At 42.9% G+C, this 24,629-nt stretch overlaps 1 protein-coding gene across 3 annotated transcripts in view; it reads left to right on the top strand.

Annotated features, from left to right (window-relative positions):
• Positions 1 to 3,280: 3,280 nt before the first annotated feature.
• Positions 3,281 to 24,629, top strand: part of LOC139413710 (neurofascin-like) — a 93,852-nt gene continuing 72,503 nt past the window's right edge. Inside the window, exon 1 of one of the 3 annotated variants that reach the window (XM_071161398.1) lies at positions 3,281 to 3,367. The gene's annotated coding sequence lies outside the window, so the exon portion shown is untranslated. The remainder of the gene's footprint in view (positions 3,368 to 24,629) is intronic. The other 2 variants (XM_071161394.1, XM_071161399.1) reach the window with 2 other exon arrangements.

Raw genomic sequence — 24,629 nt, 5'->3', positions numbered from 1 at the left:
TAGTCTCTTTCTCTCTCTCCCCTCTCCCCTCTCTCTCTCTCGCTCTGTCTCTCTCTTTCAGCAGTCTCCCATAGCTCTGGGATGTGTTTGTTTGTCTGAAAGTGTACACTACAGATTTTTAAATGCCAACACAAAACCTTCTCTGGAGATACTGTAGTTTCGAAGGGCCACTGAACAGGCATTTTACTTGTCTGCAAGGAATGCGGGACTGACTTCCATCACTAGGTAACCAGAACCGTCAATCAACCATTCTCTCTTAAAAAGGTACTTTGAAGTTAGTTAAATACTGTGACTTACCATGACATTTTCCGCTAGGAATCGACTCCTAAGATTCGGTATTTTTGGAACAGAGGAGACTTATTAGTTGCCGTACTTCCGAGAACACAAACACTTGCATCTTTCATAGCGGGTTAGTGAGGGACGGAGAGAGAGGGGAGGGTCACAGTATAGGCAGGTCGGCCACCACGCAAACGGAGTCAGAACCTTGCACTAGGACTATCTATCGGCAATCAAAATCTGTATCTCGCTATAGAAAGCTGTATTTCACAATTTCTTGTCTTGCAATGTCTTCTAGTAAATCATGGCCTGTCATCAATGAATAGGCTAGGATATTCTACACGCAACAGGCCGAAGACTGAACACGCAGTCGCATCATTAGAGAAGAGCAGGCGAGCCAGCCGCACTGTGATTTGAATTTTGTTTGGGGAAAAAACAAAACATTGTTTTTCTGTTAGGGATTTTTCTTAGTGTGTGTGAGGGGGTTGCGGTAGGCTGTTGTTAGGTTAGCATACGGTTGAATCATATGTGAGGAGGGTCATTAGCATGTTACTGGTGGGAAGGGGAGGGGGTTATTGATTGGTTGGGTAAGGGTGATTGCATAAGGATAAGCGGAGATGAGAGCGGGAGTAGACAGACGGGAGGTGAAATGCCGGACGAGGTGAGGAGGTCAATAATCCAAGACGCTACGGGGGGATATCTACCCACCCCCATCACCGCCCATCTCATTCACCCTCCAATCTCCTTTAACAAGAAAGTACTGCTTTCTCTACACCCCACCCCTGTCCCGCTTCCTGTCCCCCTCTCCTCTTGCTGCTCTCTGTGACCTCCAGCCTACTCAAGACGCTGTTGGGGATATTTAACATGCCCCGGAGGCCTCTCCATGCTCTCTTAGATACACCTCCCACACACACCCTCGCTCCCTCTACGAACACACACATCCACCCTAACTGCCCCCTCCTCGCACATGCACACAGGCCCCTGATCACGCACGGATGCAAATAAAAATCAAATCAAACATTTTATTGGTCGCATACACATATTTAGCAGGTGTTATTGCTGGTGTTGCGAAATGCTAGTGTTTCTATATCCAACAATGCAGTAATATCTAACAATACACAACAATACAAACAAATATAAAAAGTAAAATAATCTAATTAAGAAATATATAACTATTAGGACGAGCAAGTCCAGAGTATAAATATATACAGTATATATGTGATGGAATGTTTAGACATTATGAACTGTATATGGATATAATAGTTGAATAGGATAGGCCTTGACTAGAATACAGCATATACCTTGCAAAAGTATTCATCCCCCTTGGCGTTTTCCCTATTTTGTTTCATTACAACCTGTAATTTAAAATGATTTTTATTTAGATATCATGTAATGGACACAAATACACAAAATAGTGCAAATCGGTGAAATGAAAAAAATAACTTGTTTCAAAAAATTTGTGGTACGTGCATATGTATTCACCCCCTCTGCTATGAAGCCCCTAAATAAGATCTGGTGCTACTAATTACCTTCAGAAGTCACATAATTAGTTCAATAAAGTCCGCCTGTGTGCAATCTAAGTGGTCACATGATCTGTCACATGATCTCAGTATATATACACCTCTTCTGAAAGGCCCCAGAGTCTGCAACACCACTAAGCAAGGGGAACCACCAAGCAAGCAGCACCATGAAGACCAAGGAGCTCGCTAAACAGGTCAGGGACAAAGTTGGGGAGAAGTACAGATCTGTACTGGGATAGGGAGAGATTGAACATGTCTGTAAACACTCCAGCCAGCTGGTCTGCTCATGCTCTGAGGACGTGGCTAGGGATGCCGTCTGGGCCGGCAGCCTTGCAAGTGTTAACACGCTTAAATGTTTTACTTATGTCAGTCAAGGGGAACGAAAGCTCAAAGTGGGCAAAGAAGGTGTTTAGCTTGTCCGGGAGCAAGACTTCTGTGTTTTCCCTTTATTGTCCGGAGTCCCTGCCATATACGTCTTGTGCCTGAGCCATTGAATTGCGACTCCACTTTGTCTCTGTACTGACATTTTGATTGCCTTATGAAGGGCATATCTGGACTGTTTGTACTCAACCATATTCCCAGCCACCTTGCTGTTGTTAAATGCGGTGGTTTGCACTTTCAGTTTTGCTCAAGTGATGCTATCTAGCCACAGTTTTTGGTTTGGGTAGGTTTTAATAGTCACAGTGATGAACTCTGTCACCATGTCTGTGTATACGTTAATGTTATTCTCAGAGGCAACCCGGGACATATCACAGTCCCCGTGATCAAAACAATATTCAAGCATGGATTCCTATTGGTCAGACCAGCGTTTAACAGTCCTTACCGCGGGTACTTTCCGTTTGAGTTTCAGCCTATGGGAAGGGAGGAGCAGCATGGAGGCATGGTCTGATAAACATACACCCACCCACACGATCTCTCTGGCCTGCTTCTGACCCCTCCAGTCGTGGAAGGGTTGGCCATGACAGTGCTGTAATCCCTCCCAGCTGAGGTTCATCCTCGATGGGCTACATCTCCAGCTACGCCTGGGAGGATGGAACTGTGTGTGTGACTGTGTGTATTAATGTGTGTGTTTGTTCGTGGTCTGTGTTCACGCATGATTGACTCTGTCTTTATATAGGAGTATGAGTATGCTCTGCATGTGTTTTCACGATGACGTGTGTTTAGGCTTTTATGTGGTCATGTATGTATGTATGCATGTATGTGTGTGTGGTTGAGCGTGCTTGTGTGTAGATGCATTTGTGTGTCTTTGGCTGGGTTTGGCTGTGTGTGTGTGTGTGTGTGTGTTTGTAAGCTGTAGGTGTGTATTTGTCTGTGAGCGAGCCTGCGTGGGTGCCTGTGTGTGTCCGTTCAAGCAGTGGAGCGTGTTTGCCCTGGGGCTAATTAATAATTCATGAGGTGGGCATGGAGAAGGCAAGGGGGCGGTGGCAGATGGAGGAGCTGTGTGTGTGTGTGTGTGTGTGTGTGTGTGTGTGTGGTGTGTGTGTGTGTGTGTGTGGAACGAGTCAGAGCTAGGAGGACAGAGAGAGAGTGAAGCAGTATTTCACCTGGTCAGGAAACCGTTTCCAAAAGAGGTAACTTGTCTCTCTTTAGAGGTGTGTGTGTGTGTGTGTTGAGCTGTCTGTGCAGAGGCTTTTGTTAGAGAGCTCTGCTCATATTTTTCTCATGGCTACACATGTTCACTCTACCGTGCTTTGTAAGATTTTAAAATATGATTTTTAGTTGTAAAAACTGTTTCTGATTGTCCTCTTGTTGATTTTTTCATACAATAATGTTGTCATTCATGAACATGAAAAATCCTTCCAATCGTCTTTTGTGGAATATTGAAATGGTTTTCATCAAACTGGTCCATTTGTCATTGTCCAACACAAAAGCTGTTTTATTTCTTCTTTTCAATCAGCTTGTAATCAATCATCTGAGCAATGAGGTGGTTAGTTTGTCTATCTTGTGTATTCTGTAATTTGTCCGTCACATAATTGTATGGTGGTTTGCTATATTGTAAGTTTTGTAAGACAAAAATGAAATTTCTATCATTTATTAACAGTGTGTGTAGCAGTGTCAATACTACCAGATACACACACACACTCTTAATGTGTCTGACACAGTTGATTGCTGGTATTGACAAACCAGTGTAGTCAAGTGTACATGTCACTGCTGTCCTTTGCCCATCATAGTCTGTCTCTTTAAAGGGGCCATCCGCAGTTGAAACCATAATAAATACATTTCCCTGCTTTTGTTTTGTTAAAAAGCTGAGGGATGGGCCTAGTGAAATGTAACCACTCTCAAATTGATAGACAGAGCTATGGATGCAAGGACTAACCATCCAAGATATCAAAATGATAGTTTTAAGCGTTTTGAAGCTATACAGTGTTTGTTTAAATTTACAATGTTTACAAATATTAGAATAGAACAAGCTTATATATTTTGGTTCTGATGCGGTTTGACTGTTGAACTAAGCTCAATAGGCATTTATAAGTTATATACTTTAATAATCAATTGATATATATCATTCATTTCTAAGTTATATTCTTCAATAATCAAATTGGTATATATAATTAATTAATAAGTTATATACTTTAATAATCAATTGGTATATATAATTAATTTATAAGTTATATACTTCAATAATCAATTGGTATATATAATTAATTAATAAGTTATATACTTTAATAATCAATTGGTATATATCATTCATTTATAAGTTATATACTTTAATAATCAATTTGTATATATAATTAATTTATAAGTTATATACTTTAATAATCAATTGGTATATATCATTCATTTATAAGTTATATACTTTAATATTCAATTGGTATATATAATTAATTTATAGGTTATATACTTTAATAATCAATTGGTATATATCATTCATTTATAAGTTATATACTTTAATAATCAATTGGTATATATCATTCATTTATAAGTTATATACTTTAATAATCAATTGGTATATATAATTCATTTATAAGTTATATACTTTAATAATCAATTGGTATATATCATTCATTTATAAGTTATATACTTTAATAATCAATTGGTATATATCATTCATTTATAAGTTATATACTTTAATAATAAATTGGTATATATCATTAATTTATAAGTTATATACTTTAATAATCAATTGGTATATATCATTCATTTATAAGTTATATACTTTAATAATCAATTGGTATATATCATTAATTTATAAGTTATATACTTTAATAATCAATTTGTATATATCATTCATTTATAAGTTATATACTTTAATAATCAATTGGTATATATCATTCATTTATAAGTTATATACTTTAATAATCAATTGGTATATATCATTAATTTACAAAAGTAAAAAAATGGATGTAGCAGCTGCAGATTGGAATCTGAGTGTGTGAATGTGAGTGTGTGTGTGTGTGTGCGCGTGCGTGTAAGTGCATTTACCTGCTGCTGGATTCTTGTCTCTCCCAGTGTGTTTGGTAACCTGTTCATGCTGCTGTCTGCTGTCAGTATTGATGCAAGTGTGTGAGTGTGTGCGTGGGAATCTGAGTGTGTGTGTGCGCATGTGCGTGTAAGTGCATTTACCTGCTGCTGGATTCTTGTCTCTCCCAGTGTGTTTGGTAACCTGTTCATGCTGCTGTCTACTGTCAGTATTGATGCAAGTGTGTGTGTGTGTGTGTGTGTGTGTGTGTGTGTGTGTGTGTGTGTGTGTTCTGTGTTGTCAGCGGTGTTCCAACTTTAAAATGCTGTCAGAAAAATGGGAGGGGTGTTAGAACACCTTATCTGACCATTAGTCAGTCGGACACACACACACACGTTTGTTTTACTCTCTTTGTGGAGACCAATCAATTGATTCCCATTTAAAATCCTAGGGTGTTTCTCAAAATGCAGGGTCGGAATATGAGTCCAAATAAAAGTATGCGAAACGGAACATGGAGGGCACTTTTTGAATGCCTACTCCGTTTGTACATATTTTGAAGCATGCATCGATGCAAGCTTCAATGGAAAGTATGCCACGAAATATGGAGCAATTATGTACAAAATTACACATGAGCTGAAGCGAGAGAAAATACACTCTGACTTCGGAATGGAATGTTGCCTATTCACTTCCTATATGTTGCCTGACTACAACATTTTATCTTGATATGTTAATAAATGCATTGTGTTAATTTTGGCATGTTTACCCATAATATGTCAATAGGGGTAACTGGCTAGCTACTAGTACTGTTAGCTAGCCCAGATATCCATGAATAATTCTTAGCTAGCTAGCCATAATGAATTGCCTTCTATCTTGCATAATGTTAGTTAATATTAGGTCATTTTTTCCTTCTATACTATTTGGCTAGCTCCATTATTATGATTCACATATAGCTAGCTGATAGCTATGAAGTAAAACGGTTGCTTTGTGTACGTATATCTTGTTTCGTCTCTATTGCCATTATTGTCCTGGCTGGAGACAGTTCAGTGAATGGGTACCGCAAGTCCATAGTAAGTCAATAAGGCTAACTAGCTAGCTAGCAAGCCACAAAGAATTGGTTCACGAAAAATGTACATCTACCATACAATTCTGTACAATTGACTTTTTTTTAGATTTCAAAAAACATAATACTTCCAGATCAACTCTAATATCAATACCATTGTAAAGGACAATTTCTCCCCTTTCCAACAAAACCAATGACGAGCCCTTCATGATTCAACGAGCCCATCTCTGCATGATTCAAGAAGGCAATGAGCTCCGCCGGTCTTTTTAAAAATGGCGGGTGCGGAAGCAACATCTATTGCGTCATAGTGAAAGGCAGAGAGACTCTACCGTTCAAAAGTTTTGGGTCACTTAGAAATGTTCTTGTTTTTGAAAGAAAAGCAAATTTTTTGTTCATTAAAATAACATCAAATTGATCAAAAATACAGTGTAGACATTGTTAATGTTGTAAATTGTAGCTGGAAACAGTATATTTTTTTTATGGAATATCTTCATAGGCGTACAGAGGTCCAAACAGCATTTTTCACCCGATCTGTCCAACTTATCACCTTATCACCTCTGAAATGTAAATAAAACACTATAAAGAGTTTATATAAGGTGTCATTACATACCTATTTGAAGGTCTGTGTTGAATTTAAATCGCGTTTTTAGGGCGACGCTGAAGTTAACAGTGGCTGTCGTGGCTTTTGAGAGTCATGATGGCTTGCACTGATGATGCAAAAAATGACTAGGTATCCCCCCTGTCCCTGTCTCTGTCCCTGTCTCTGTCTCTGTCCCTGTCCCTGTCCCCGTCCCCGCCCCTGTCCCCGTCCCAGCCCCCGCCCCTGTCCCTGTCCCCGCCCCCGTCCCTGTCCCCGCCCCCGCCCCCGCCGCTGCCCCTGTCCCCGCCCCCGTCCCCATCTCTGTCCCTGCCCCCGTCCCGTCCCTGTCCCTGCCCCTGTCCCCGCCCCTGTCCCCGCCCCCGTCCCTGTCCCTGTCTTGTTTTTAAACAGCGACAGAAGCTCTACACCTGGTGGAGAGAGGCTGTAAGACACAGAATGAGTTGCTTTATGCGTGCTGTTCATTACGTCATGACACGTCACAATTTAACATACAGCGTCAGAGGGGTCCGTTTTTTCAACTTTTCTCCAATACTATTGGACCATTACCATGTCAATCAATGCTTGAATAGAAATGTAATTCACACCCCAGATGTTGATGTCAACACAGTCGCTTCAGTCCCATTAGTTTTCATTGCAGCCTCGTTTGAATGTTGCAATTGCGCAAATTTGTACGGAATGGGGTTAGTCACCGTTATATGATTATGATGGTCATAATGCTTTTTGACACGGTCATCAAGTGTATTTTCTTAGTCCAAGTAAAGTGACACAGGAAGGTCATAATGCTTCATGACAGTATCATAAAGTGTATTTTCTTAGTCCAAGTAAAGTGACACAGGAAGGTCATAATGCTTCATGACAGTATCATAAAGTGTATTTTCTTAGTCCAAGTAAAGTGACACAGGAAGGTCATAATGCTTCATGACAGTATCATAAAGTGTATTTTCTTAGTCCAAGTAAAGTGACACAGGATGGTCATAATGCTTCATGACAGTATCATAAAGTGTATTTTCTTAGTCCAAGTAAAGTGACACAGGAAGGTCATAATGCTTCATGACAGTATCATAAAGTGTATTTTCTTAGTCCAAGTAAAGTGACACAGGATGGTCATAATGCTTCATGACAGTATCATAAAGTGTATTTTATGCAAGTTATTTAAAATATGATTTTTAAAAAAAAATGTAAAAATTCATTACAACAACAAAGGACTGTTACACAGGGCTTCTTAGAAAGTGTGTGTGATATGACAGAGGAGTGGAAGGAGGAGAGGCCAAATGCATACAGATGGCCTTTCACTGTTAATATTGGAGCCTTCAAATCAACCTCACCATCCCCCGTTCTTCTCATCTCCTCACCTCCCTCTCCATCCCCCATCTCGACTACCCTTGTCGGCAGATCAGAAAATATTCTCACTATAGGACTGGAAATATTCTCTCAGATAGACAGGGGAAAGAGACTGTATATGTCAGTCCAGGATGCATAGTGAGTACTGAGGTAGTAGATTGGGACTCATAGTCAATCTGTCACAGTGATATGATGTATTGATGTATTGTAAGGCAGCAGAAGACACAGTGATGTGATGTATTGATGTATTGTAAGGCAGCAGAAGACACAGTGATGTGATGTATTGTAAGGCAGCAGAAGACACAGTGATGTGATGTATTGTAAGGCAGCAGAAGACACAGTGATGTATTGTATTGTAAGGCAGCAGAAGACACAGTGATGTATTGTATTGTAAGGCAGCAGAAGACACAGTGATGTGATGTATTGTAAGGCAGCAGAAGACACAGTGATGTGATGTATTGTAAGGCAGCAGAAGACACAGTGATGTGATGTATTGTAAGGCAGCAGAAGACACAGTGATGTGATGTATTGTAAGGCAGCAGAAGACACAGTGATGTATTGTAAGGCAGCAGAAGACACAGTGATGTGATGTATTGTAAGGCAGCAGAAGACACAGTGATGTGATGTATTGTAAGGCAGCATAAGACACAGTGATGTGATGTATTGTAAGGCAGCAGAAGACACAGTGATGTGATGTATTGTAAGGCAGCAGAAGACACAGTGATGTGATGTAATGTAAGGCAGCAGAAGACACAGTGATGTATTGTATTGTAAGGCAGCAGAAGACACAGTGATGTGATGTATTGTAAGGCAGCAGAAGACACAGTGATGTGATGTATTGTAAGGCAGCAGAAGACACAGTGTTGTATTGTAAGGCAGCAGAAGACACAGTGATGTATTGAAAGGCAGCAGAAGACACAGTGATGCGATGTATTGTAAGGCAGCAGAAGACACAGTGATGTGATGTATTGTAAGGCAGCAGAAGACACAGTGATGTTATGTATTGTAAGGCAGCAGAAGACACAGTGATGTTATGTATTGTAAGGCAGCAGAAGACACAGTGATGTATTGTAAGGCAGCAGAAGACACAGTGATGTATTGTAAGGCAGCAGAAGACACAGTGATGCGATGTATTGTAAGGCAGCAGAAGACACAGTGATGTATTGTAAGGCAGCAGAAGACACAGTGATGTCATGTATTGTAAGGCAGCAGAAGACACAGTGATGTGATGTATTGTAAGGCAGCAGAAGACACAGTGATGTATTGTAAGGCAGCAGAAGACACAGTGATGTCATGTATTGTAAGGCAGCAGAAAACACAGTGATGTCATGGATTGTAAGGAAGCAGAAGACACAGTGATGTCATGTATTGTAAGGCAGCAGAAGACACAGTGATGTCATGTATTGTAAGGCAGCAGAAGACACAGTGATGTCATGTATTGTAAGGCAGCAGAAGACACAGTGATGTCATGTATTGTAAGGCAGCAGAAGACACAGTGATGTCATGTATTGTAAGGCAGCAGAAGACACAGTGATGTCATGTATTGTAAGGCAGCAGAAGACACAGTGATGTCATGTATTGTAAGGCAGCAGAAGACACAGTGATGTGATGTATTGTAAGGCAGCAGAAGACACAGTGATGTGATGTATTGTAAGGCAGCAGAAGACACAGTGATGTATTGTATTGTAAGGCAGCAGAAGACACAGTGATGTATTGAAAGGCAGCAGAAGACACAGTGATGCGATGTATTGTAAGGCAGCAGAAGACACAGTGATGTCATGTATTGTAAGGCAGCAAAAGACACAGTGATAGGATGTATTGTAAGGCAGCAGAAGACAGTGATGTATTGTAAGGCAGCAGAAGACACAGTGATGTATTGTAAGGCAGCAGAAGACACAGTGATGTCATGTATTGTAAGGCAGCAGAAGACACATTGATAGGATGTATTGGAAGGCAGCAGACGACACAGTGTTGTATTGTAAGGCAGCAGAAGACACAGTGATGTATTGTAAGGCAGCAGAAGACACAGTGATGTCATGTATTGTAAGGCAGCAGAAGACACATTGATAGGATGTATTGATGTATTGTAAGGCAGCAGAAGACACATTGTTATGATGTATTGGTGTATTGTAAGGCAGCAGAAGACACAGTGATGTATTGTAAGGCAGCAGAAGACACAGTGATGTGATGTATTGATGTATTGTAAGGCAGCAGAAGACACAGTGATGTATTGGAAGGCAGCAGAAGACACAGTGATGTGATGTATTGATGTATTGTAAGGCAGCAGAAGACACAGTGATGTGATGTAATGTAAGGCAGCAGAAGACACAGTGATGTCATGTATTGTAAGGCAGCAGAAGACACATTGATAGGATGTATTGGAAGGCAGCAGAAGACACAGTGATGTGATGTATTGTAAGGCAGCAGAAGACACAGTGATGTCATGTATTGTAAGGCAGCAGAAGACACATTGATAGGATGTATTGGAAGGCAGCAGAAGACACATTGTTATGATGTATTGATGTATTGGAAGGCAGCAGAAGACACATTGTTATGATGTATTGTAAGGCAGCAGAAGACACAGTGATGTATTGGAAGGCAGCAGAAGACTTATGAGGTATTAAGAGGGGGGATATGAGGAGGTTTGATGAGGGGGGTTAGAGGATAAGGGAGAATTTGATGATGGGGGATAGGGGGAAGTTTGATGAGGGGGGTTAGGGGATAGTGGGAGATTTGATGAGGGGGATAGGAGGATGTTTGATGAGGGGGGTTAGGGGATACTGGGAGGTTTGATGAGGGGGGTTAGGGGATAGAGGAGGTTTGATGAGGGGGGTTAGGGGATAGGGGAGGATTGATGAGGGGGGTTGGGAGGTTTGGATAGGGGAGGATTGATGAGGGGGGTTAGGGGATAGGGGAGGTTTGATGAGGGGGGTTAGGGAATAGGGGAGGTTTGATGAGGGGGGTTAGGGGATAGGGGAGGTTTTATGAGGGGGGTTAGGGGATACTGGGAGGTTTGATGAGGGGGTTAGGGGATACTGGGAGGTTTGATGAGGGGGGTTAGGGGATACGGGAGGTTTGATGAGGGGGGTTAGGGGATAGGGGAGGTTTGATGAGGGGGGTTAGGGGATAGGGGAGGTTTGATGAGGAGGGTTAGGGGATACTGGGAGCTTTGATGAGGGGGTTTAGGGGATACTGGGAGGTTTGATGAGGGGGTTTAGGGGATACTGGGAGGTTTGATGAGGGGGGTTAGGGGATAGGGGAGGTTTGATGAGGGGGGTTAGGGGATAGGGGAGGATTGATGAGGGGGGTTAGGGGATAGGGGAGGTTTGATGAGGGGGGTTAGGGAATAGGGGAGGTTTGATGAGGGGGGTTAGGGGATAGGGGAGGTTTGATGAGGGGGGTTAGGGGATACTGGGAGGTTTGATGAGGGGGTTAGGGGATACTGGGAGGTTTGATGAGGGGGGTTAGGGGATACGGGAGGTTTGATGAGGGGGGTTAGGGGATAGGGGAGGTTTGATGAGGGGGGTTAGGGGATAGGGGAGGTTTGATGAGGGGTTTAGGGGATACTGGGAGGTTTGATGAGGAGTGTTAGGGGATACTGGGAGGTTTGATGAGGAGGGTTAGGGGATACTGGGAGGTTTGATGAGGGGGGTTAGGGGATAGGGGAGGTTTGATGAGGGGGGTTAGGGGATAGGGGAGGTTTGATGAGGGGGGTTAGGGGATAGGGGAGGTTTGATGGGGGGGTTAGGGGATAGCAGGAGGTTCTGGTGCTTGTTATTATGCCCCTGATATATTTCTTAGACTTGAATTAATGGATTTGTCAGCATCTCCACAACTCCTTACCCTATTTTTAATCACACACATACAGGCATGGACACATACACTCACTCACTCTTTTTCTTCTAACAGACCATAAGCACATGTACACACACATGCCCACATACACACTCTTAATCACACCTTCTAACACATGCAAACAGCATGCTCACTTATGTCCACACACACACTCTCTATCACACCTTTTAACTACTTCACGACCACCACAGATGGACATAATCACATGCACACACACAATCTCAAGTCAGTCATTTTAGCGTCAGAGTCCCTGGGGGTTCTAATCACACCTCACTCTCTCTCACCTCACTCTTTTTTCTCTAATCCTTATCCGTTATCACAGAGAAAGGAAGTGGAGAGAGAGAGAGAGGCCGAGGGAGGGACGAGGTAGACAGAGTCAGACAGGGGCCAGACAAACCCTCTAATTTATTTGGATCCTAGGGAGACCAACAGAATCAAGAGGATGTAACATAGGATGACTCAACAGAACCAAGAGGATGTAACATAGGCATCAACAGAACCAAGAGGATGTAACATAGGAGGCCTCAACAGAACCAAGAGGATGTAACATAGGAGGCCTCAACAGAACCAAGAGGATGCAACATAGGAGGCCTCAACAGAACCAAGAGGATGTAACATAGGAGACCTCAACAGAACCAAGAGGATGTAACATAGGATGCCTCAACAGAACCAAGAGGATGTAACATAGGATGCCTCAACAGAACCAAGAGGATGTAACATAGGCCTCAACAGAACCAAGAGGATGTAACATAGGATGCCTCAACAGAACCAAGAGGATGTAACATAGGAGGCCTCAACAGAACCAAGAGGATGTAACATAGGAGGCCTCAACAGCCACCACGCTCTCACCAGAATTAACCAAATTACATCTGAAAAACAGAATATTGGATAGAGAGAGAGTGGGAGAAATGAGAAGAGAGATGGGATGATGATGGCCCAGGAGGTGAAAATGCAGGACTCACCAGCCACTCCAGAATGGCTTTAATCACCACGGTAACCCCAGGCAGATGGGCCCACCCTGGTAAATTAGGCCTCGCAGCCATGTGCCACTCACATAAACACATGAATGCACAAATGGAAGCACACACTCACACAGACACTGGTCTTGCTTTGGCAAACACACATCGGTTGTGGTAGGAGACTACACACACATGCATATTACACATTTTATATTACACATTTTTACTACCAAACACTATTTGCCATCCATGCACTTTATCCATGTCCTTTTGTGTGAGCTTTTTTTTGATTACATACTGTATGGTCCCTCCAAGTGTGTGTGTTACATACTGTATGGTCCCTCCAAGTGTGTATGTTACATACTGTATGGTCCCTCCAAGTGTCTGTGTTACATACTGTATGGTCCCTCCAAGTGTGTGTGTTACATACTGTATGGTCCCTCCAAGTGTGTATGTTACATACTGTATGGTCCCTCCAAGTGTGTGTGTTACATACTGTATGGTCCCTCCAAGTGTGTATGTTACATACTGTATGGTCCCTCCAAGTGTCTGTGTTACATACTGTATGGTCCCTCCAAGTGTCTGTGTTACATACTGTATGGTCCCTCCAAGTGTGTGTGTTACATACTGTATGGTCCCTCCAAGTGTCTGTGTTACATACTGTATGGTCCCTCCAAGTGTCTGTGTTACATACTGTATGGTCCCTCCAAGTGTGTGTGTTACATACTGTATGGTCCCTCCAAGTGTCTGTGTTACGTACTGTATGGTCCCTCCAAGTGTGTGTGTTACGTACTGTATGGTCCCTCCAAGTGTCTGTGTTACGTACTGTATGGTCCCTCCAAGTGTCTGTGTTACGTACTGTATGGTCCCTCCAAGTGTCTGTGTTACGTACTGTATGGTCCCTCCAAGTGTCTGTGTTACGTACTGTATGGTCCCTCCAAGTGTCTGTGTTACGTACTGTATGGTCCCTCCAAGTGTCTGTGTTACGTACTGTATGGTCCCTCCAAGTGTCTGTGTTACGTACTGTATGGTCCCTCCAAGTGTCTGTGTTACGTACTGTATGGTCCCTCCAAGTGTCTGTGTTACATACTGTATGGTCCCTCCAAGTGTCTGTGTTACGTACTGTATGGTCCCTCCAAGTGTCTGTGTTACGTACTGTATGGTCCCTCCAAGTGTCTGTGTTACGTACTGTATGGTCCCTCCAAGTGTGTGTGTTACGTACTGTATGGTCCCTCCAAGTGTCTGTGTTACGTACTGTATGGTCCCTCCAAGTGTCTGTGTTACGTACTGTATGGTCCCTCCAAGTGTCTGTGTTACATACTGTATGGTCCCTCCAAGTGTCTGTGTTACATACTGTATGGTCCCTCCAAGTGTCTGTGTTACGTACTGTATGGTCCCTCCAAGTGTGTGTGTTACATACTGTATGGTCCCTCCAAGTGTGTGTGTTACGTACTGTATGGTCCCTCCAAGTGTCTGTGTTACGTACTGTATGGTCCCTCCAAGTGTGTGTGATACATACTGTATGGTCCCTCCAAGTGTGTGTGTTACGTACTGTATGGTCCCTCCAAGTGTCTGTGTTACATACTGTATGGTCCCTCCAAGTGTGTGTGTTACGTACTGTATGGTCCCTCCAAGTGTGTGTGTTACATACTGTATGGTCCCTCCAAGTGTCTGTGTTACGTACTGTATGGTCCCTCCAAGTGTGTGTGTTACATACTGTATGGTCCCTCCAAGTGTCTGTGTTACGTACTGTATGGTCCCTCCAAGTGTCTGTGTTACGTACTGTATGGTCCCTCCAAGTGTCTGTGTTACGTACTGTATGGTCCCTCCAAGTGTGTGTGTTACATACTGTATGGTCCCTCCAAGTGTGTGTGTTACATACTGTATGGTCCCTCCAAGTGTGTGTGTTACGTACTGTATGGTCCCTGCAAGTGTGTGTGTTACATACTGTATGGTCCCTCCAAGTGTCTGTGTTACATACTGTATGGTCCCTCCAAGTGTCTGTGTTACATACTGTATGGTCCCTCCAAGTGTCTGTGTTACGTACTGTATGGTCCCTCCAAGTGTGTGTGTTACGTACTGTATGGTCCCTCCAAGTGTGTGTGTTACGTACTGTATGGTCCCTCCAAGTGTGTGTGTTACGTACTGTATGGTCCCTCCAAGTGTGTGTGTTACATACTGTATGGTCCCTCCAAGTGTGTGTGTTACATACTGTATGGTCCCTCCAAGTGTGTGTGTTACATACTGTATGGTCCCTCCAAGTGTCTGTGTTACGTACTGTATGGTCCCTCCAAGTGTCTGTGTTACGTACTGTATGGTCCCTCCAAGTGTCTGTGTTACATACTGTATGGTCCCTCCAAGTGTCTGTGTTACATACTGTATGGTCCCTCCAAGTGTCTGTGTTACATACTGTATGGTCCCTCCAAGTGTCTGTGTTACGTACTGTATGGTCCCTCCAAGTGTCTGTGTTACGTACTGTATGGTCCCTCCAAGTGTCTGTGTTACGTACTGTATGGTCCCTCCAAGTGTCTGTGTTACATACTGTATGGTCCCTCCAAGTGTGTGTGTTACATACTGTATGGTCCCTCCAAGTGTCTGTGTTACATACTGTATGGTCCCTCCAAGTGTGTGTGTTACATACTGTATGGTCCCTCCAAGTGTCTGTGTTACGTACTGTATGGTCCCTCCAAGTGTCTGTGTTACGTACTGTATGGTCCCTCCAAGTGTCTGTGTTACGTACTGTATGGTCCCTCCAAGTGTCTGTGTTACGTACTGTATGGTCCCTCCAAGTGTCTGTGTTACATACTGTATGGTCCCTCCAAGTGTCTGTGTTACATACTGTATGGTCCCTCCAAGTGTGTGTGTTACATACTGTATGGTCCCTCCAAGTGTGTGTGTTACATACTGTATGGTCCCTCCAAGTGTCTGTGTTACATACTGTATGGTCCCTCCAAGTGTCTGTGTTACATACTGTATGGTCCCTCCAAGTGTCTGTGTTACATACTGTATGGTCCCTCCAAGTGTCTGTGTTACGTACTGTATGGTCCCTCCAAGTGTCTGTGTTACATACTGTATGGTCCCTCCAAGTGTCTGTGTTACATACTGTATGGTCCCTCCAAGTGTCTGTGTTACATACTGTATGGTCCCTCCAAGTGTCTGTGTTACGTACTGTATGGTCCCTCCAAGTGTGTGTGTTACATACTTTATGGTCCCTCCAAGTGTCTGTGTTACGTACTGTATGGTCCCTCCAAGTGTCCGTGTTACGTACTGTATGGTCCCTCCAAGTGTCTGTGTTACGTACTGTATGGTCCCTCCAAGTGTGTGTGTTACGTACTGTATGGTCCCTCCAAGTGTGTGTGTTACATACTGTATGGTCCCTCCAAGTGTCTGTGTTACGTACTGTATGGTCCCTCCAAGTGTGTGTGTTACATACTTTATGGTCCCTCCAAGTGTCTGTGTTACGTACTGTATGGTCCCTCCAAGTGTCTGTGTTACGTACTGTATGGTCCCTCCAAGTGTCTGTGTTACGTACTGTATGGTCCCTCCAAGTGTGTGTGTTACATACTGTATGGTCCCTCCAAGTGTCTGTGTTACGTACTGTATGGTCCCTCCAAGTGTGTGTGTTACATACTTTATGGTCCCTCCAAGTGTGTGTGTTACATACTGTATGGTCCCTCCAAGTGTCTGTGTTACATACTGTATGGTCCCTCCAAGTGTCTGTGTTACGTACTGTATGGTCCCTCCAAGTGTCTGTGTTACGTACTGTATGGTCCCTCCAAGTGTGTGTGTTACATACTTTATGGTCCCTCCAAGTGTCTGTGTTACGTACTGTATGGTCCCTCCAAGTGTGTGTGTTACGTACTGTATGGTCCCTGCAAGTGTGTGTGTTACATACTGTATGGTCCCTCCAAGTGTGTGTGTTACATACTGTATGGTCCCTCCAAGTGTGTGTGTTACATACTGTATGGTCCCTCCAAGTGTGTGTGTTACGTACTGTATGGTCCCTCCAAGTGTGTATGTTACATACTGTATGGTCCCTCCAAGTGTGTGTGTTACATACTGTATGGTCCCTCCAAGTGTGTGTGTTACATACTGTATGGTCCCTGCAAGTGTGTGTGTTACGTGCTCTATGGTCCCTCCAAGTGTGTGTGTTACATACTCTATGGTCCCTCCAAGTGTGTGTGTTACATACTGTATGGTCCCTCCAAGTGTGTGTGTTACATACTGTATGGTCCCTCCAAGTGTCTGTGTTACGTACTTTATGGTCCCTCCAAGTGTGTGTGTTACGTACTGTATGGTCCCTGCAAGTGTCTGTGTTACATACTGTATGGTCCCTCCAAGTGTGTGTGTTACGTGCTCTATGGTCCCTCCAAGTGTCTGTGTTACGTACTGTATGGTCCCTCCAAGTATGTGTGTTACGTACTGTATGGTCCCTCCAAATGGAGCAGCAGCATCAGAGGGTTTGTTACATATTCATGACTGGCCTATTCTTGACCTCATCATTCCTCACAGAGAACACTCACATAGACACTGTGTGGTCATAGCCTAAATGATCATTATCCTCCTTAATAATCACTGTTAGTTAAGGATCTATAACATACACATTCAGTTGGCTTTGAGCAGGTGCTGGATATTCAACTAAATTATAATTGTATTAATCAACAAAGGAAAACTGCACTTTGGATGACATGCGTCTGTGTGCATTCATTCATTCAATATAATGAATCAACACACTAGGGAGCACTACTGTAGATCTCTACTGTATATCACGGTCTTCTTTTTTGCTAATGAACACAATCATCAATGTTATCTCTGCCTGGTTTTTAGTCTGTTTAGCAACAGTACAAGATATTTAATGTTTCAGGCAGTGCATTTAGTCTGTCTGGGAAACAAAGGAAAGGATTTGCTACTTGTTGGATATTTCCTCAGTCATAACCCTGGCAACCAAACATGACTGGAGGCCATCTTTGTTTAGTGTAACTTCTTACTGTCAGGAGCAGGTGATGTTTTCTCAGCACCAAGCAAGCACACACACACACACACACACACACACACTAATGTACGCACACACACACACATACCTCTCAGGTTTACCCAATTGATCATAAATACAGTTTTGCACAGAACAATGCAAACTTTTCTTTCAAAAACATTTTTAAGTGACCCAAACTTTTGAACAGTAGTGTATACACGGGAGGGGACACACACACACACACACACACACACACACACACACACACACACTGAATCTTTCTCTTTCCCTCTCTTATGGGGGTGCACGGGATGCAGGGGCTTGATTTTGGGAAACACATCGCCATCCTCACTCTGCTGGGGTTAGCCTCCCCCTGGTGGGGCTGTTGCTTAGGAACCTTGTTGACCAGGGCTCTTTCTGTTGGGTGAGGTGGGATTGAGGGGAGGAAGAGAGGGGAAGATTGGAGGAGAAGGTGAGGGGGAAGTGAGACCTAGATGTGATAATGAGCTGGTTTTCTGTTTTTATATTTCAGACAGGGAGAGACCGAGAGAGAGTCAGAGACCGAGAGAGAGTCAGAGACCGAGAGAGAGTCAGAGACCGAGAGAGAGTCAGCAACGGAGAGAGAGTCAGAGACCGAGAGAGAGTCAGCAACCGAGAGAGAGTCAGAGACCGAGAGAGAGTCAGAGACCGAGAGAGAGTCAGAGACCGAGACAGAGGCCTAGAGCGAGACAGAGGCCGAGAGCGAGACAGAGGCCGAGAGCGAGACAGAGGCCGAGAGCGAGACAGAGGCCGAGAGCGAGACAGAGGCCGAGAGCGAGACAGAGGCCGAGACCGAGACAGAGGCCGAGACCGAGACAGACAGAGACGAGAGAGAGACAGAGACAGAGACCGAGAGAGAGACAGAGACCGAGAAAGACTGAGACAGAGACAGAGACAGAGAAAGACTGAGACAGAGACAGAGAAAGACTGAGACAGAGACCGAGAGAAAGAGAGAGACAGAGACCGAGAGAAAGAGAGAGACAGAGACCGAGAGAAAGAGAGACCGAGACAGAGAGAAAGACAGAGACCGAGACCGAGAGAAAGAGAGAGACCGAGGGAGAGACAGAGAGAGAGAGACCGAGAGAAAGAGAGAGAGTCTGAGAAAGAGAGAGACTGAGAAAGAGAGAGAGACTGAGAAAGAGAGAGAGACTGAGAAAGAGAGAGAGACTGAGACAGAGAGAGACCGAGACAGTGAGAGACCGAGACAGAGAGAGACCGAGACAGAGAGAGACCGAGACAGAGAGAGACAGAGAGAGACCGAGACCGAGACAGAGATAGTTGTAGGCCTCTTCTGTTGTAGTTGACTAAACCAGTCTGTGTCTTGTTCCATGTATAGTTGTAGACCTCTTCTGTTGTAGAGTTGACTAAACCAGTCTGTGTCTTGGTCAGTGTATAGTTGTAGACCTCTTCTGTTGTAGAGCTGACTAAACCAGTCTGTGTCTTGGTCAGTGTATAGTTGTAGACCTCTTCTGTTGTAGAGCTGACTAAACCAGTCTGTGTCTTGTTCCATGTATAGTTGTAGACCTCTTCTGTTGTAGAGTTGACTAAACCAGTCTGTGTCTTGGTCAGTGTATAGTTGTAGACCTCTTCTGTTGTTGAGTTGACTAAACCAGTCTGTGTCTTGGATGATAGGTCCTGAGTGGCTGTCATTATTTGCATGTAGGGTTGTCCTATCCAGTGTGTATGTTCTTGCATGACTTTGTCTTTGTCCTTTGTTGCTCTCTCTCTCTCTGTCTTGTTTTGTGTGTGTGTGTGTGTGCGCGCACCTATGTGTGTGTGCGCGTTTGTGTGTGTGTTATGTACTGTATGCAGACAAATTGCTTCATAATACACATTAGCTTATTGCTAAAGGTGAGAGGTGTCGTGGTAAGGGGGTGTTTCATTTTTCAGAGAGGGGAGATGTTTATCAAGTCATGTAGCCAAAGTAGACTAAACAATTGTCTGTCACTCAGCATCTCCGGAGACGTGTGTGTGTGTTTGTGTGTGTGTACTAGCTGTTCTGTTTCTACATCTATTCGGGTGTGTTTGTTCGCAAGCTGGTTTTGTGCTCAACCACCTCTCAAACTTAGTTGATGTCACTGTCATTATTAATACAGTTTAGATGTAGGCTCAAAGTTACAATTTATGTTTTTTATTGTATTTTTGGAGATCCCATAACCCAGTTGAGAGTGTGTGTGTGAATATTAACCTAGTTTTCAAAATTGAGTTATGATTATTGTAAGAAAATGTGAGTAAGTAATGGGCCTGTCATTTTGCACGAGCTATTCACAGGAGTCGCTGACAATGACGGACACTCATCAAATAACGATGCCACAGCATATTCATGTTCATTCATTCATATGTCCAATCAGTCATTCATTCAATCATGCACCATTCATATGTTCATTCATTCATATGTTCAATCAGTCATTCATTCAATCATGCACCATTCACATGTTCATTCATTCATATGTTCAATCATTCATTCATTCAATCATGCACCATTCATATGTTCATTCATTCATACGTTCATTCATCATTTATATGTTCATTCATTCATATGTTCAATCAGTCATTCATTCAATCATGCACCATTCATATGTTCATTCATTCATACGTTCATTCATTCATACGTTCATTCATCATTTATATGTTCATTCACCAGTTCATTCGTTCATTCATTCCTTCATACGTTCATTCACCATTCATATATTCATTCATATGTTCATACGTTCATTCATACGTTCATTCACCATTCATACGTTCATTCATTCATTCATACGTTCATGCATACGTTCATTCATTCCTTCATACGTTCATTCACCATTCATATGTTCGTTCATTCATTCATACGTTCGTTCACCATTCATATGCTCATTCAATCATTCATACGTTCATTCATTCAGTTAGTTGTTAACCAGAAGAGTACTTGTAACATTGTGAAAATAGTTAAAGCAAGAAAGGGAAAATAAATAAATATGGGTTTTCACCTCATTTTGTGGGCAGTGTGCACATAGCCTGTCTTCTCTTGAGAGCTAGGTCTTCCTACGGCGACCTTTCTCAATAGCAAGGCTATGCTCACTGAGTCTGTACATAGTAAAAGCTTTCCTTCATTTTGGGTCAGTCACAGTGGTCAGGTGTTCTCTGTTTAGGGCCAAATAGCATTCTAGTTTGCTCCGTTTTTTTGTGAATTCTTTCTAATGTGTCAAGTAATTATCTTTTTGTTTTGGGTCTAATTGTGTTGCTGTCCTTGGGCTCTGGACCAGCTTGCTTAGGGGACTCTTCTCCAGGTTCATCTATCTGTAGGTGATGTCTTTGTTATGGAAGGTTTGTGAATCGCTTCCTTTTAGGTGTGGTTGTAGAATTTAACGACTCTTTTCAGGAATTTGATAATTAGCGGGTATCGGCCTAATTCTGCTTTGCGTGCCTTATTTGGTGTTTTACATGTTACACAGAATATTTTTGCAGAATTATGCATGCAGAGTCTCAATTTGGTGTTTGTCCCATTTTGTGAATTATTGGTTGGTGAGCAGATCCCAGACCTCACAACCATAAAGGGCAATCGGTTATAACTGAAAAATGGCCAGATCCTAATTGGTATGTAAAATGTTATGTTCCTTTTGATGGCATAGAAGGTCTTTCTTGCCTTGCCTCTCAGATCGTTCACAGCTTTGTGGAAGCTACCTGTGGCGCTGATGTTTAGGCCGAGGTACTGTATATTCGTTTTTTGTGGTCTCTAGGGCAACGGTGTGTAGATGGAATTTGTATTTGTGGTCCTGGTGTAACAGTATAGACTTTACGTCCGTTCCCTCGCCCCGACCTGGGCGCGAACCAGAAACGCTCTGCACACGTCAACAGTCACCCTCGAAGCATCGTTACCCATCGCTCCACAAAAGCCGTGGCCCTTGCAGAGCAAGGGGAACCACTACTTCAAGGTCTCAGAGCAAGTGACGTCACCGATTGAAACGCCACTAGCGCGCACCACCGCAAACTAGCTAGCAATTTCACATCGGCTACACTGGCAACTGGACCTTTTTTGGACACCATTTTACTGTCAGGGCCCAGGTCTGATAGAATCTGTGCAGAAGCTCTAGGTGCTGCTGTAGGCCCTCCTTGGTTGGGGACAGAAGCACCAAATCATCAGCAAACAGTAGACATTTGACTTCAAATTCTAGTAGGGTGAGGCCAGGTGCTGCAGACTGTTCTAGTGCCCGTGCCAATTTGTTGATATATATGTTGAAGAGGGTGGGGCTTAAGCTGCCCTGTCTCACCCCACGGCCCTGTGGAAAGAAATGTGTGTGCTTTTTGCCAATTTTAACCGCATACTTGTTGTTTGTGGTCATAGATTTTATAATGTTGTATGTTTTCCCCCCAACACCACTTTCCATCAATTTGCATAGCAGACCCTCATGCCAAATTGAGTCAAAAACTTTTTTTAAGTCAACAAAGCATGAGAAGACTTTGCTTTTGTTTTGGTTTGTTTGTTTGTCAATTAGGGTGTGCAGGGGGAATACGTGGTCTGTCGTACGGTAATTTGGTAAAAATCCAATTTGACATTTGTACATTGTTTTCAATTAGGTTTAATAAGCTTACGTATCGGCCTCACGGCCTTCCTCAGAGCTTTTGTGAATAAAAAAAAAACATTTGCACCCTTATGTAGACCTAGCCCCTCCCACATTCGTTCTACATATCAAATGGGGTTGAAGGCAAAGGGCAAAACAAATAAGTGCTACCAAATATATCAATATGCATTTCATAAATATGTAGGAGAGGCAAGCGGTCGAAGAGGAGACCAGGAACACAGGCCGTGGACACGGAGCTACAGCAGGACGAGGTAATTAACCTTACTGACGCTCAAGTCTCAGTCTTATCTAAGGGCCTCTCTTTTGTACCTACATGTACAGATAAACCATTCGAAACGAAAGTAGATCTGTTTGAGTTCTTTTGCGAGATTAAATTTAAGCATGTGTTTTAGCAAAATACTGATTCGGGCCTAGAAACACATCAAAGAACTGGTACCCATTTTAAGCCCAAAAGCAAATTCTGTTCCATGGTTAACAACTCCTTGATTAATACCTATTGTAGGTTAGTCGAACAAGAAGCCATGTCAGTATATACGAGACAAACAAACCACATTCAGAAGAATCTCACTAGAACAGAAGAACTGGCACTCAATGAATTAATGAAACATTCATCTTTGGTTATTAAACCTGCAGACAAGGGGGGTGCTGTGGTTGTTTTAGACTGAAAAATATAAAGAAGAAATTCAGAGACAACTCAGTAATGAACGTTTCTATAGAAAACTGAGTGTTGATCCCACACAGGTATTCAAAAGGGATATATGCTCTAATCTGGAGCCCTATTAAACCACCTCATCTCAAAACCGGAATATGAATATCTATGTTGCAAATGTGCCATACGTCCATGCTTGTACATTTTACCAAAATTACACAAACCTAAAACACAACAAGGCAACTATCCAGGCAGACCAGTGGTTGCAGGAATAGGCTCAATGCTAGAGCCATTGTCGAACTTTGTAGACTGTTTTATTAAATCTCATGTGCAAGCATTGCCATCATATGTAAAAGACTCTATAAACAAGATCTCACCAATAACAAGTTTAAAAGAAGACTATTCTGGTCACATTAGATGTCGAGAGTCTATATAGCAGCATTCCCCATGTGGAGGTGCTGGCAGCACTAGCACACTATTTGGGAGAGAGATACTAATGAATATCCACCAACAAACTTTATTTTAGAGCTGGCTGAATATGTTTTGACATATAACTATTTCAGGTTTGATGATGAATACTACCTCCAAACGAATAGAACATCGATGGGCTCCACATTCGCTCCGAGCTATGCGAACCTCTATGTGGGTCTTTTTGAAGAACGCTTTGTTAACAATTAAAACGAAAATCCATTTTTGAATAAAGTCCTGAAGTGGTATCGATATATTGACGACATGTTTTGCATATGGGAAGGAACTGAAAAATAGCTGTCAGATTTTATGGCATTACTCAATGTCATTGACCCAAATCTCAAATTCACAATTGAACGTGACACTCAACGTATTAACTATCTCGATATGTGGATTGAGAAATCAAACGGAACCCTGTTTACAACTCTGTGTAGAAAAGAAACTGACAGAAATACTCTATTACAGGGGGACAGCTTCCATCCTGAGCCATTAAAAAGAGGACTTCGAAGAAGCCAGTTTTTCAGGCTGCGCCGTATATGCCACTCCACAGAGGATTATCTAGAAAAAGCAGCGGAGATGCGCATGAGGTTTCTAAGAGGCTATTCGCCACAATGTGTGGATGAAGCTCTTCATTTGGCATTGGGAAAAACACGAGATGAACTGTTACAAAAAAGACCCTGCTAAAGAACACTCCGTAAGGTTCACAACCACATATACTTTGAACTCACGAAAAGTGGGAGGGATGGTCAAGAAACACTGGCATATTTTATCACCCAGCTTTGCCGGCTGAATTTAAAAATCCATCACTTGTTGTGTATAGGAGAGGTCGCAATTTACGCGATAAATTGGTTCATGCCAACTGCCAGCCACAAGAATATCAGCCAAGCCCTTTTACGCCCTCTACCAAATGGTAGCTATAAATGCAGA

This window comes from Oncorhynchus clarkii, chromosome 7, assembly GCF_045791955.1.
Source record: "Oncorhynchus clarkii lewisi isolate Uvic-CL-2024 chromosome 7, UVic_Ocla_1.0, whole genome shotgun sequence".
NCBI classification, from domain to species: Eukaryota; Metazoa; Chordata; class Actinopteri; order Salmoniformes; family Salmonidae; genus Oncorhynchus; species Oncorhynchus clarkii.
Note: the sequence above shows the minus strand (reverse complement) of the source record. Positions and strands in the feature narration are given on the sequence as shown.